General features: G+C 51.8%; 1 long non-coding RNA gene across 1 annotated transcript in view; it reads right to left on the bottom strand.

Moving 5' to 3' along the window:
- Positions 1 to 9,236, bottom strand: part of LOC140421081 (uncharacterized) — a 72,417-nt gene extending 63,181 nt beyond the window's left edge. Inside the window, exon 1 of the long non-coding RNA XR_011946662.1 lies at positions 9,104 to 9,236. This is a non-coding gene — a long non-coding RNA (uncharacterized lncRNA). The remainder of the gene's footprint in view (positions 1 to 9,103) is intronic.
- Positions 9,237 to 12,212: the final 2,976 nt, after the last annotated feature.

Genomic DNA, 12,212 nt, shown 5'->3' with positions numbered 1-12,212 from the left:
GGGGACAATGGGCATCCCTGCCTGGTGCCTCTGTGCAGCTGGAAGTATTCGGAGCTGGTGGTGTTGGTCCGAACGCTCGCCTTGGGGCGCTGTACAGGAGTTTCACCCATGAGGTGAATCCTCTCCCCTACCCAAACCGCTAGTACCTCAATTAGGTACTTCCACTCGACTCTGTCAAAGGTCCTTTCTGCATCCAGGGAGAGGATCACCTCTGGTGTTCTCTCCCCGGAACGGGTCCTTATTACATTCAGCAGTCGCCTGATGTTCACAGTTAGGACCCTTGACAAAGCCTGTCTGGTCCTCTGCGACTGTCTCTGGTACGCAGTTCTCCAGTCTTTTGGCCAGGACTTTCACAAGTATGTTCATGTCTATATTAAGCAGCAAAATGTGTCTGTATGATCCCCATTCCGTCGGGTCCTTGTCTTTTTTGGAAATCAGCACTACCGTGGCTTGTGTTAGCATAGGAGGCAGGGTGCCCTCGCTAGTGAGACTGCGAACATGTCCTGTAGGTGTGGGGCCAGGGCTGGTGCAAATATTTTGTAGAAATCCACCGCGAACCCGTTGGATCCCAGTGCCTTCCCCGCCTGCATGGAGCTTGTGCTCGCCATGATCTCTCCCAGTCCTATTGGTGCTTCCAGTTCCCCCCACTTACCATCCCTACGACTAGCATGTCCAGTCCATCGAGGAACCATTTCATCAATACGCCCACATCGGGGGGGCTCGGAGGTGTACAGCTCCCGGTAGCAAGTCTCAAATGCTTAGTTGACCTCGTTTTGTTCGATTATCAGTCCGTCTCTACTATTCTTCACCTGGGCTATCTCCCTCGTGGCTGCCTGCTTTCTCAGCTGGCGAGCCAGTAGGTGGCCAGCCTTTACCCCGTGTTCGTAGAAGGTCCCCCATGTCTGATGGAGTTGGTGCACTACTTTCCTGGTGGATAGCAGATTAAAGTCCATTTGGAGCTTTTTCCTCTCCGCCAGCAGCTCCGTGACCGGGGCTTCGGTGTACTTTCTGTCGACATCCAGAATGGAGTCAATCAGTTGTTGCCTGGCCACCCTCCCTTCCCTACCTCTTCATACCTTGTCGGCTATAATCTCTCCCCTAATCACCACCTTCAGTGTCTCCCAGAAGGTGGAAGGTGAGACTTCCCCGTTCCGGTTGTTTGTAACATACTCGTCTATGGCTTGTGATATTTTTTGGCAGAAGACCTTGTCGGCCAGCAGGTCCATGTCCACCCTCCATGTGGGTCGCTGGACACGGCCTGTCTCCAACCTCACATCCATGTAGTGTGGAGCGTGGTCGGAGATAACTATCACGGAATATTCCACTCTTACTATTCCTGGAAGCACCCCTTTCCCCACTGCAAAGAAGTCTATCCTCGAATATGCTTTGTAGACTGGCGAAAAGAACAAGAATTCCCTCTCACTGCGGTGTAGGAACCACCAGGGGTTAACAGCCCCCACCTGCTCCATGAATGCTCCCGGTTCCCTAGTCATGCCTGTCCTTTTCCCCGATCTGGGGTTCGATCGGTCTGTCAGTGGGTCCTTGGTGTACGTAAAAGAAAAGCTGACTTCTGAGTGCTGGCAATTGTGATGTGCTGAGCGGACACATCAGGTGGCTCCCCTCCAAGCCGGGACAGAAAAAAGGACACTTTTAGTCGAATTTTGCCCAAGTTTCAAAGGAAATGAAATCCTTCAACCGGAAAAGGAGGGCAACCAAGAAAAGATGCCAGCGAATGGGAGCTCGAGGGGCCGAAGAGATGGCTGAAGCGACGGAAAGAGTCACGTCCGGCAGGCGGACGAAATGCCAGGTGTCGTGTGACAGTACCCTTTAAGAAATGGGTGTTTAAGAAATGTACCTTTAAGAAATGGAGCTGCTCATGTTACTGGAGTGATGTCAGAGTGTGGGTGGAGCTAAGCTCCACTTCTGCTTTTTCAGATTCAGTTTGAGAAGAGCTGGGTGTGTCTGTTGATCTCTGCCATCCAAAAACTATCGATGGATCATTTGGTGAATTCAGAAGAAGTATAAATGTTTTCAGTCTTGAATGTAAACCCTAATGTGCTCCTGTTTGAAGGTTTGTTAAGTCTTTTGGATGTTAAAAGGACGGCATACAGATTACTTAGTGTTGTATTCTTTGGGGGGGTGAATTTGATTTACTGGTTGCTAAAATGTTTACTGTTTGTTTTAAAAAGGTTAACTTGAGTTCATAGAATAAACATTGTTTTGTTTTAAAAACCACTGGTCCATTTCCTGCTATACCGTACCTGTAGAGTGAGCTGTGTGCTCCCCATACCACAATCTATTAAAAGTTATGGGTCAGGTGAACTCCATGATACACTTTGGGATCCTCTAAACCCTGACCCATCAGACAGGCACATGAGGCGAAAGGGTCCTGGCCACACCCAGGAGAGAGGACGGCCAATGACCCGAGTGATGCACTATCAATTACCACAAAGACGAGAGTAGTGGAATAATCAAGGCTTTATTGAGCAAAGATGTTGTGCCTCCTGTAGCTGGAACCAGAATGGCTGCAGCACCGGCGAGCACGCACATTTATACGCCACCTACTGGGCGGAGCCAGCAGGCAGGTATTTGCCCATGTACCTCTGGTATATGTGTCTTACCATAATACATGTAATACTACTTAGTGATGACTACCACATTCACCCCCTGTTAAAAAAAGAGTCCGGCTGGGGCTTGAAAAAACATGACAAGTTCAGTCTGTCGGGGGCCTTGATGCTCCTCTGCGATCGCCTCAGTCCTGGTCATGATGTGGGCACCGACTTGGTCACCTGTGACTCCGGGAGCGTGTTGTCCTCGTCTTCGTCACTCGAGTGGACCCAGTGGGAGGACGGATCCTACTGGGGCGGGGGCAGCGGTGTGGTTCGCTGGAGGGAGGGTGAGTGGCGCAGGGGTGAATGAGGCAGCCGGGGGTGGGGGGTGGTGTCAGGTTGGGGGCTGTGGGTGGGTATCCAGAAGGTGCCAGGTCCCGGAGCGAGACTGTGTCCTGGCGCCCGTCGGGATGTGCCACGTAGGCGTACTGCGGGTTCGCGTGTAGGAGGTGGACTCTTTTGAACAAGGGGTCCGACTTATGGGTCCGCACATGCTTGCGAAGGAGGACGGGTCCAGGAACTGTCAGCCATGTTGGGAGCGAGACTCTGTTGAAGGCAAACACACGTTCGTGAGGGGTCTTGTTAGTTGCGGTGCAAAAGAGCGACCGGATGGACTGGAGCGCGTCGGGGAGGACCTCCTGCCAGCAGGAGACCAGGAGATCTTTAGACCGCATGGCAAGCAGGATGGGCTTCCAGACAGTCCCGTTCTCCCTCTCCACCTGCCCGTTTCCCTGGGGGTTGTAGCTGGTCGTACTGCTCGAGGCAATGCCCTTGCTGAGCAGGAACTGGCGGAGCTCATCACCAGTAAAAGAGGATCCCCGATCACTGTGGATATAGGTGGGGAAACCGAACAGAGTGAAGATATTGTGGAGGGCTTTAATGGCCGTGGCAGGAGTCATATCGGGGCATGGGATGGCGAAAGGGAACCAGGAGTACTCGTCAATCACGTTTAGAAAGTACGTGTTGCGGTCGGTGGAGGGGAGGGGCCCTTTGAAGTCCACGCTGAGGCGTTCAAAAGGCCTTTACCAGGTGCGCTCAATCTGGCCGGTAGAAGTGCGGCTTGCACTCCGCGCAGACTTGGCAGTCTCTGGTGACGGTCCTGACCTCCTCAATGGAGCAGGGCAGGTTGCGGGCCTTAACGAAATGGAAGAACCAGGTGGCCCTCCCGGGTGGCAGAGGTCATAGTGGAGAGCCCGGAGTCGGTCCACTTGTGCGCTGGCACATGTACCGCGGGATAGGGCGTCAAGGGGCTCGTCGAGCTTCCCGGGGCGATACAAAATCTCGTAATTATAGGTGGAGAGCTCAATCCTCCACCTCAAGATCTTGTCGTTTTTGATCTTGCCCCGCTGTGTGTTATTGAACATGAAGGCTACCGACCGTTGGTCAGTGAGGAGAGTGAATCTCCTGCCGGTTAGGCCTCCTTTTCGACAGAGGAGTGCCGCATTTCGGAGGCATGGAGGGTGTGGGAGAAGAAGGCCAACGGCCTGCCCGCCTGGTTGAGGGTGGCGGCCAGAGCTACGTCCGATGCATCGCTCTCGACCTGAAAGGGGAGGAACTCGTCGACCAGTAGCGGCTCGTTGGCCTTGGCGATGTCTGCCTTGATGCGGTTGAAGGCCTGGCTGGCCTCAGCTGTCAGGGGGAAAACTGTTGACTGAATGAGTGGGCGGGTCTTGTCCGCAAAATTAGGGACCCACTGGGCATAGTAGAAGAAAAACCCAAGGCATCGTTTCAGGGCCTTTGGGCAGTGGGGAAGTGGGAGCTCCATGAGGGGGCGCATGCGGTCGGGGTCGGGCCCTAGAACTCCATTTTCCACTGGCTAAGCGGTTGTTGCGGAACACACATTTCTCCTTATCGTACGTGAGATTAAGGAGTTTGGCGGTCTGGAGAAATCTTTGGAGGTTTGTGTCATGGTCCTGCTGATCGTGGCCGCAGATGGTGACGTTATGTAGGTACGGGAAGGTGGCCCGCAGTCCGTACCGGTCAACTATTCGGTCCATCTCTCGCTGGAAGACCAAGACCCCATTAGTGACGCCGAAGGGAACCCTAAGGAAGTGATAGAGGCGGCCATCTGCTTCGAACGCAGTGTATTGCCGGTCCTCCGGGAGGATGGGGAGCTGGTGGTAGGCGGACTTCAGGTCCACTGTGGAAAAGACCCGATACTGCGCAATTTGGTTGACCATGTCAGATATGTGTGGGAGGGGGTACGCGTCGAGCTGCGTGTACTGATTGATGGTCTGACTGTAGTCAGTGACCATCCTGTGCTTCTCCCCAGTCTTTACTACTACCACTTGAGCTCTCCAGGGGCTGTTGCTGGCCTCAATGACCCATTCCCGCAGAAGCCGTTGGACGTCCGACCTGTTGAAGGTCCTGTCCTGGGCACTGTACTGTCTGCTCCTGGTGGCGACGGGTTTGCAATCCGGGGTGAGGTTCGCAAACAGTAAAGGTGGGTCGACCTTGAGGGTCGTGAGGCCGCACACGGTGAGGGGGGGTAGGTGTCCGCCGAATTTTAAGATTAAGCTTTGGAGGTGGCACTGGAAGTCCAGGCCGAGTAACAGGGCAGCGCAGAGGTGGGGGAGGATGTAGAGCCGGAAGTTGCTAAACTCTACGCCTTGGATGGTGAGGGTCGCGATGCAGTACCCACGGATTTCCATGGAATGGGATCCGGAGGCCAGGGAGATTTTCTGGGTAACTGGGTGTACTGGGAGGGAGCTGCGCCTTAGCGTAGTGGGATGGATGAAGCTCTCCGTGCTCCCAGAGTCAAAAAGGCAGGTCGTCCCGTGCCCATCGATCTTCATCTTCGTTGTTGCGGTCGCGAGGTTGCGGGACTGGGACTGGTCCAGGGTGATCGAGGTGAGCTGCGGCAGATACTGGGAGACCCCGGGCTGGCCAGCAGTGGTGGAGGTAGCGGCAGGCGATGAACGGCCAGATGAGCAGGGGTCCTGAGGCGCCGTCCAAAATGGCGGCGAAGATGGCGGCTTCCACGAGGCACACATGGCGGGGGGCATCAAAGATGGCGGCGCCCATGGGTCGCATGTGGTTTGCAGTGAAGAAGATGGCGGCACCCACGGGCCACCCGTGGCTGGAGATGAGGAAGATGGCGGCGCCCTTGGGTCACACGTGGGGGGTTCAGGAACGCCGGGCCTGGAAACAGCGGCAACCGACTGGGCCTGGCAAACAGAAACAAAGTGTCCCTTCTTCCCACATCCATTGCAGGTCACGTTCCGCGCCGGGCAGCGCTGCCTGGGGTGTTTGTTCTGCCCGCAAAAATAGCACTTGGGGCCCCCCCAGGGTTGGCTGGCTGCCGCGCGGCGCAGGCTTGCTGTGAGCTGGAGTCGGCAGCTGGTTGGGCCCACGATGCCCACGAGGGTGCTGCACGGTCGGGGGCGTATGCCTGGACGTTACGGGAGGCCACTTCTAACGAGTTAGCGAGCTGCCTAGTTCCCGCAAGCTCAAGCATACCCCCTTCCAGTAGCGGCTGGTGGACGTACGCAGACCTCATGCCCATAACGAAAGCGTCTCAAATTAAATGTTCTGTGTGCTGGGCTGTCGAAACTGCCTGGCAGTCACAGTTCCTACCTAGGATGTGCAGGGCACGCCAGAAATCGTCCAGAGACTCCCCGGGGAGTTGCTGTCCCATGGCCAGGAGGTGCCTGGCGTATAGTTGATTTACTGGTTGAATGTAATGTCCCTTCAGGAGCTCCATCGCTTTGGAGTAAGTGGGCGCAACCCGGTTGAGACGAAAAATGTCACTCACCCATGAATAAAGGACTTGGAGCTTCTGCGAGTCCGAGGGTTCCCCAGCGGATGTTCGGAGGTAACTTTCGAAGCAGGCTAGCCAGTGCTCAAAGGCGGACGTAGCATTGGCTGTTTGAGGGCTCAGCTGCAGGCGATCAGGCTTGATGCGCAGATCCATCATTTGAAAAACCTTTGCTCAATAAATTGATGCACTATCAATTACCACAAAGGCGAGAGTAGTGGAATAATCGAGGCCTTATTGAGCAAATATGTTGTGCCTCCTGTAGCTGCCACCAGACTGGCTGCAGCACCGGCGAGCACACACATTTATACGCCGCCTACTGGGCGGAGCCAGCAGGCAGGGATTTACCCATTTACCTCTATTATACGTGTCTTACCGTAATACATATAATACTGCTAGTGGTGACTACCACACCGAGCATCAGCCCCCCCCCCCCCCCCCTCCATCACCAGGAGATGGATGAAAGAGCTTCCTGGTAAAGGAACTGACCGTCATGAAGGAGGCGATCAGGACAGAAATCCAGGTGGTGGTCAAGCTGACAGAGGCGATGGCCACCATGCAAAAGGCAAACGATGGGCTGGGGAAGAAAGTGGCGACTCAGGAGAGGACTATCCTCAACATGGAAAAGGTCTCGATGGGCCAGAGCGACAGAATTCTCAGCCTGGAGGCACAAGTGGAAAGGTTGGTGGCGGTCCAGGAGAACGTATGGGGAAAAGTCGAGGACCAGAAGAACAGGTGCTGACTACGAAATATCAGGATCATGGGCTTGCTGGAAGGCATCGAGGGCAAAGACCCAAAGAACTACGTCGCCAAATGTGGCCGGCTTAGTCGGGAGAGATAGTTTCCCCAAATCCCCTGAGCTCGACAGAACGTAGAGGTCACTCAGACCGAAACCTAAGGCCAGGGAGCAGCCGAGGGCGGTTATCGGCAAGCTCCACTGATATCAAGACCGTGAGAGGATCCTGCTGAGGGCCCGCCAGACAAAAGCGAGCACCTGGGAAGGACACAAGATTAAAATTTACCAGGACATTGGGGCAGAGCTGTAAAAAATAGGCAAAATCGGCCCTGTACCAGAATGGGGTACAGTTCGGCATGCTGTTCCCAGCAGGCTCTGGGTCATCGACCAAAAAAGAACACAACTTTAACTCCCCGGAGGAAGCAAACAAATTCATCAGAGCCAATGGCCTGGACAAGGGGCAGGCATGGAAATGATGAGAGTTGGCAGGGAAAGACTGAAATAGCAAAAGACCCATTGGACAGCGAGCATGTTTGTGAGAGACTGTGCTGCCTTATTCTGATTATAAAGAAAAGACTGGGTCTTAGAAAGGAATGGGAACTGGGGAAGGCAGGTGAGGGTTGAAATGGGGCGAACGGGCAGTCAGCGGGTATAAGGAAGGGGCTAGACCAGCACAGCGAGAAGGGCCACCACACTAGCAGAAATAGCTAGCACAGGAAGACAGAAGCCAAAGGGGACCGTGGCGCACCTCCCGGCAGGGAGGAAGTGCCTGATCAGGGGGGTGGGGGAGCAAAGGGACGGGGAAGGGGGAAGCACAGGGGGAGATGGGGAAAGGGCGATGCATGGAAGGGGGATGGGGGGGGGGAAGGAACTCAAGAGAAACAGAGCAGGAAAAAGGAGTTGGGTTCCTTATAGGCTTCGGCGAGTGAGGAACAGGCTGAAGAAACAAGATGGCGCCGCAAGCAGCCACTTTGGACGTTCCCTAAATGAAGGGAGACCCAGGACTGTAGGAGTGCACCCACGTGGCATACACACAGTTGGTGGCCATTTTGGGTGCCCCTGGACAAAGGGAAACCCCAGAGCACATGCGGCCCGACCTCATGGTGAGAACGGCGACCGCGGCCATTTTGGACGTCCCCTTAACAAAGGGAAACCCCTGAGTGCAAGGGCGTGTCCACTAGGTAAGTATGGTTGATCCTGCAGGAGTGGGGGGACAAAAGCCCCACCAGGATTATCACCTGGAATGTCAGGGGATTTAACGACACAATGAAAGGATCCAGAGTCTTCACCCACCTAAGAAGCCTGAAAGCCGACAGAGTCTTCCTGCAAGAAATACATCTGAGCGAGAAGGACCAACTGGGAGGTAAGAAACGGCTGGGTATGACACACATATCACTCGTGTTACGGGATGTGGGTTAGGGGAGTAGCCATATTGATTAGTAAGAGGACGAGGTTCACTGCGATATGGACAGTTATGGACTAAGAGGGATGGTACGTCATGGTTAGCAGTGTCCTAGATGGGGCACTGGTAGAACATAGAACATAGAACATACAGTGCAGAAGGAGGCCATTCGGCCCCTCGAGTCTGCACCGACCCACTTAAGCCCTCACTTTCACCCTATCCCTGTAACCCAATAACCCTTCCTAACCGTTTTGGACACTAAGGGCAATTTTTCATGGCCAATCCACCTAACCTGCACGTCTTTGGACTGTGGGAGGAAACCGGAGCACCCGGAGGAAACCCACGCGCACACGGGGAGAACGTGCAGACTCCGCACAGACAGTGACCCAGCGGGGAATCGAACCTGGGACCCTGGCGCTGTGAAGACACAGTGCTAGCCACTTGTGCTACCGTGCTGCCTTGGTAGTTCTGGTAAATGTGGACGCGTCCAACTGGGATGACACAGACTTCATAAAACAGACCATGGCGGAAATGCGCGACATTGACACGCACTGACTGATCATGGGGGGGTGACTTCAACTGTGTACAAAACCCCTTACCTGGTTGACCTGGCAGAAAACTTTCCACAGTTACCTCCTCAGCAGCCTCCATCCAGTTATTTCTGTGGTCTGTTCTTTATTACAGATTCGCGAGCTTGCCAGCAATTTACATCTGTTCACAGTGGTTACATGTAGCCTTCTGCTTTGAAAAGTGAATAAAGAAACTAGTAAAGCATGAGAAGCTAACTCAAGGAACTATTTTGTGAGCAGCTACATTGTATCCATTGTAGAAGAAAATGCAACTATCATTTTTCTAGGCCCACGTTTCAGGACTTTCCTCATTGAATCTATTCGTTAAAGTATTGAGATTTAAAACAAATATTTGGAGGACAGTTACTTCAAATTATGTATACAGAAATATCCCGGTCACTCCCATGCCCACATGTCCATCCTTGGCCTGCTGCAATGTTCCAGTGAAGCCTGGCACAAACTGGAGGACCAGCATCTCATCTAATGTTGGACACATTACAGCCCTCGGGATTCGGTGTTGAGTTCGGTCGCTTTAGATTGTGACCTTTCTCCTCCATCTGAAACTGCCTTTTTAAAAAATATCCCACACATACATTGACTCAGTGCAACACCCCCTTACCACTCCCACACCAGGTCCTGTGTTCTTAAAGTTGCTACTTCTTGTCGCAGTCTCTCACAGTTGCGAGATTCACATTTTTGCCATTAAAAGCAGTTGAATATGAGCCGTGATCTCACCAACGCGGTCGTCGACAAACACACCCAAAATGACACTTCGAAATGTTTCAGCTGAATCGCGCCCTGTGTTTTTGATGCCACTGTGGTTCAAACACTGATCATTGTGGATCCACACGGTCTGCCTCTTGTCAATCTGAACGGCTACCCTTTACCCCAACTCTCTGCTTTGTGTCTTAGAACCAGCTCACTATTCATTTCGCTATTTCTCCCCTAACCTCACATGCTCTGCCCTTGTGTGTTAGTCTGTTGTGTGGCATCTATATTGAAGATCTTTTGAAAATCCAGATCAATTACATTTGCTATGTTACCCTTGTCTACACTCTCTTTTTCAAAGAGTTCAATGAGATTCATCAAGCTCGACTTTACTTTTGAAATGCATGCTGTTTATTCGTTGTTATGAATGTGGTTTGGCCCAGTTGTTTGGGTGGCCTGTGTGGATCATTTTAGGGCCAACATCATGGGGTTCGATCCCCATTCTGGCTGGAGTGGATTTGGGACCTGTCTTCCTGTCTACCCACAGTGGTGATCAGAACATTGTGATGGTCAGATATTTTGGGCAGAGACCTGAAGAGGAGAAAAAAGGGTTGTGTATGAACAGTTGTTTTTCTCCCCCCATTTAAGAATCTAGATATCAGCAACACTGAAAAGAGTAAAAGAATAGATAAGATAATGGTTAGCACTACGGCTTCATAGCGCTCAGGTTTGATTCCTGGCTTCGGTCACTGTCTGTGCGGAGTCTGCACGTTCTCCCCTGTTTGCGTGGGTTTCCTCCGGGTGCTCCGGTTTCCTCCCACAAGTCCTGAAAGACATGCTATTAGGTCATTTGGACATTCTGAATTCTCCCTCAGTGTACTCGAACAGGGTCTGGAATGTGGCGACTAGGGGCTTTTCACAGTAACTTCATTGCAGTGTTAATGTAAGTCGACTTGTGACAATAAAGATTATTATTAATTGTTATTATTATTATTGAGTATATGAAATTGAGTTTGGATTTTTAAAAGCTTTTAAAAGAAGTTGTAGGAGGAAGGAGTTACAGAGTTCCATGTTTGTGATATGTTTGAAAAGCATGAATTAGATTGAACACAGCAAGGTTTCTGGAAGGTGCAAGTGTTTGGCAAATCTGGGGCTCATGGGGAACCACCAATGGAGTAGTGGTATAAATTAGGGTGAGGAAAAGAAGATTGTGAAGGAGGTGTTACAGACTAAAGGTGAAAGAGGTATTGCCCGTGTGAAAATGTACAGTGCACAATTTAACTATTAAATGAACACTGTTGCATTGATGATAAAAAAAAGATAAAACAATGATTAAAGATATTTTATTATTTTATGGATCAATTCATATGAATTTATTTCTCGTTTTGCCCTGCGGAAATGACTTTTCCCTCTGCAATAAAACAATCTAGTTTCAGTCACAAGTTTGAGAAAACCAATAAACCAATTTGCGAAAGAGATAAAAGTTTTATTTGTGCGATTGAGTTATGATTCGGGTTTTAAAAATGTTTCAGCCATTTCATTTGGTATGTTTCCTGTGGATGAAAATTGTTTACGTGAAATAAAGGCGGAAAGCATTCACATTAGCCAAATAAAACTTCCCGGATCAGCGTCAAAACGTTGCTGATTTCAAAAGTTTCTAATGCTTTGACTTTACTTTTGAATTGGTTGATTTGCTCTATAAGAATGCAGGTTGCAGCTATAATGATAGAATCACACAGCATTGAGGGAGACCAGCAGCTCATCCTGCTTGCGTTGGCTCTTTGTTGGAACTCTTTCTGCCTCAGCCAGCAAAATCTTACCAAAAGATGGCAAAGTGTCGGTTCCAGTGCGAAAAGCCAGCAGGATTTCTCACAGAATTTTGAGCGTCTTAAAGGAAAGTTGTATTCCCCCACGTGAATCACGTCGCCTTCTTGGCAGCCTCCCGCTGATTTGCTCGCCCCGGGGAAACTTTTCACTGAAATCATTGGGGAACTATATAAAAACTCCTCCCAGCACTTGATCCAGATTCATTAGAGGGGATGGCAGAATGAAAGCCAACACCACATTTCTCAGTGAATGCCCTGACCAGGCTCCTGGATCGAGTGCAGCAGAGGCTGGGATGTCCTGAATTCCGCACTCCAGTAAGCGGCCCACCATCAAGGTGACCACCACTGCCTGGGAGGTAATAGCTGTATTGGTGTGCCAGCTCTCTCCAGTGACAAGGCCCTCTTCCAATCCCGCCACCCAACCACCTTATTGTCCCACCACCCCCCAATCTCAACTCTGCTCCTCACATCCCTGCTCCCGGTCCAGTCCCGTGCATGCCACTCCTCAACAAAATCGAGCACATCCGATGTAAGAGGACACAGCCACACAAAGTCACGCCGGAGCTCCGCATCCTCACCCCCCCCCCCCCCCCCCCATGAGGAAT

This window comes from Scyliorhinus torazame, chromosome 5 (assembly GCF_047496885.1).
Source record: "Scyliorhinus torazame isolate Kashiwa2021f chromosome 5, sScyTor2.1, whole genome shotgun sequence".
Lineage (NCBI taxonomy): Eukaryota > Metazoa > Chordata > Chondrichthyes > Carcharhiniformes > Scyliorhinidae > Scyliorhinus > Scyliorhinus torazame.
Note: the sequence above shows the minus strand (reverse complement) of the source record. Positions and strands in the feature narration are given on the sequence as shown.